Source organism: Dermacentor silvarum, chromosome 5, assembly GCF_013339745.2.
Source record: "Dermacentor silvarum isolate Dsil-2018 chromosome 5, BIME_Dsil_1.4, whole genome shotgun sequence".
NCBI classification, from domain to species: domain Eukaryota; kingdom Metazoa; phylum Arthropoda; class Arachnida; order Ixodida; family Ixodidae; genus Dermacentor; species Dermacentor silvarum.
This window is the reverse complement of record NC_051158.1, coordinates 24,354,412-24,357,644: the sequence shown is the minus strand read 5'-3', so window position 1 is coordinate 24,357,644 and position 3,233 is coordinate 24,354,412.

Here is a 3,233-nt window from a genome sequence, read left to right as displayed (position 1 = left end):
ATTGTTGCGATTATATGAAAACTCAGAAAAGAATGACACGCTGAGAGGTCTATAGAGAGATCGCCAGTAAGACGAACAAGCGTACTTACCAACAGTCGGACGCTCCCCTGCATCAACTGAAATGAAGTGTGAAATGTTTAGTACGTGGTATTTCATTGTCGTCGTACATGTTCTCTTGATATTGAAACCCATATGTACTGCGCATGCCACAAAAACTGCCCTATACTGATGCTTAGTTCATGAAGTAACACAATTATATTTTAGAGACTGTACTGAAGTATATGACAACTCGCGAGTGTCGGTTTCACAGACGTGCGTTAGTTCGTTCACTTGCGACACTGCTCATTGCCTCTATGTCTTCTGTCCAAATAGATGGCAACGGAGAAATTGGTTAGTCCAGCCTTCACTTCACCGAATTTGGTGAGGTTTGTTATATTTAAAAGAAAAGCTACCGTAAAACAAAATCTACTACCTACCGAATGTATGGAGCTGATTTTTTAAAATTTATAAGTCAGTAATTTGCTTGGCAAAATTAGGAAAATTTAAAAAAGTCGAGGCGTCACGCTTATCCGACTCGATTTTCGCTATAATGTTGTAAACCGCACCACTGGAGACGTATAAAATGATGAAGTGATCTTCTATGTTTACAATCCTCTCGTAAGTATTGCTACAATTTTATATAAGCCGTAAACCGATATACCAAATTTGTTCGCTTCAGATCCTCTGAGAGATGCATTAAAATAACTGTGATATCCGTTTCTGGTACAGCGCCAGGAATTTGTAACCGAAACCTTGTGATACAATTTTTTAGAATTACCGATTTTCAGCAATTTTCGTAGAATACTATAATGAAATCCGAAATCCATATCCTGCAACCTATAGTCAATAAAATTCATCTATATTAAATAGAACAAATTTCATTCAAGGCGGTTCAGGCTAATGAGCAGCTATGCGTTTCGCATCTTATTTGAATAGCGAAATCGAAGTTGGCCCTCTGAGCTAGACCCTTGAGGTTTGACACCATGTTCATGCCAATGACAATTTCAGCCGGGTTAAACAGCGCTGGCGCAAGTAATTTAAAGGCCAACTGAAACTAAATTTCACTTTGGCTAACTTGGTTGTAAATGGGTAATATATAAATATCGAATCAGTATTGACAATGTTGCCGGCTGGTAATGGTCGAAATCTTAAGCAACGTTTAAAAATTCGGCAGAACCCATTTCACAATGACTGTCGACGGCAATGCGTTTAGCATTGAATCAATATAACGACACGACGTATTATCACCGTCGAAACGAGTTATGTACGACGCGTGTACTGCAGCGCCACTCCTCTTTCGCGCTTCCCAAGAACACTCGGCGCCAACTTGCGCCACTGCCACAAAGCTATTGGTTTGATTTCAAAAGCCATTGCCTACATTGACACGTTTTTATTATTTAATCGGCTCACACGAGGCGAGGAGCACGCGGGAAGTGGAAATTGTTTACATGGGGCCGAGTTCTAGCGCAGTGAAAATAGATAACCGGATGATGAGGCTGGTGCCAGAGTCTGCGATTGGTCCTCTTCCCCTTGCTTGTCTGGCAGCACGTGGGTGGTCGAAGATCGCGGCGGCGATCGGGCAACAGGAGGTTAAGCATGCCGCTAAAACGGATCCTCAGCGAAGAGTCGGCCGAGCGATGTCTTATATCGGCTGCCGAACGGGCTCGAAAACGTTACACTTTATTATTATAAGTGTTTATTATACGCAAATAATTTCATTCTCCCCGGCAGCTCCGAGCAGCCAGCGCGAGAGTGATCGGCGGGCAGCCGTCTTCTATTCCTTTCGGAACGGCGCAGTCTGGCAACCGCTGCGATCGCAGAAACTGAGCGAACCATGTATATCCTGACCTGGTGATGAATACACCGAAACCTGAACTGTCTGGTCGAAACGATGAAATATTGTATAGTCAAATATTAGGCTCTCCGACGCTTGCCAACAGTTACTTCTTTGGCTTAGAGGGTTCGAACTCTAATTTAACGCAAAAATATGACAAGTAGGAAATGTCATGTCAGTACTACCGACTTAACCAAACCTAACCCACAAGCCAAAATATGCTAAGTAAAACTCCGCCATGTTGTCACATTCTGCAATGGTGGCGTTACCTTTTCTTTTTTTTTTTTTTTTTTTTTTTTTTTTGAGCCAATCACAGAACCCGTAGCAGCCCTCTGGGCCAATCGGAGCGGGCAAGATGGCGAGTTCGAATAATATGGCAGAATTTGACAACGTCCAGATTGGCACCCCATGACGCAGCTGAAAGCTGAAAACTCAAACAACGAAGTCTAGTCACTTTCACCATGTTCACGTTTGACCTTATGCTAATATAGGCCTTCTACGCGTACACGTATCCGTTATACCGTACTATCTAAAGCTCTAGTATGCGAAACCATAATGTCATACTTACAGCCGCTCATTTCACTCATCTCTGAAATGCAGAAACAGAGAGAGAGAGAGAGAGAGAGAGAGAACATGTAAGATATGCCATCGTTGAAAGGCTGTGAAACGGGCAGCCAAATGAAAGTTTCGGCCTAAAGAAGAAATGCGATTGCTCGGAAAATTATCCTGAAGTACATCATAATGGGAAATTAAGACAAATTATGCACCTAAGTGGTGCAATCCGTGACCATTTACATCGAGGAAATGGGTTTCCTGACTGCTCAGCACGTGCTCAAAAATGAGTGTACAGCATAAGAGTTTCGAAGAAAAATAAATAGTAGGCACTCCGGCGTTAGTGTCAGTATGGTTACAAGTATAGAGCGGTACTGGTAGCTTGGAAATGATGCTAGAATGTATACTAACGATGAAAAGTGCATGAATTTACTTAGGTTTCATCATTCTGGCTTCAAATGCCGTTTCGACTGTGCGAGTCGATCATTTACAACAATATATACTGGGTTACAAGTTCTAAAATTCGCAATCATTATGCGTGTACGTGCGCAATAGGTAATTGCCAGCTGTTTTATAAACCTACGATTACTTGGACATTTAGAAAGATAAAAAGCGTGATTAATTAACACATAACAACCCAGGCTACAAGCACGAATATTTGACGGATATCTGCACTAACCATCTCTGCCGTGGTAGGTTAGCGATTGCAATGTCAGAGTCCCCTCTAGTAATTCTTGTACGAAACTACGCAGTACAGGTGGTGGATCGTTGCAGTAAACCACGTGGAACAGCGGGGAGAACGCGTTAA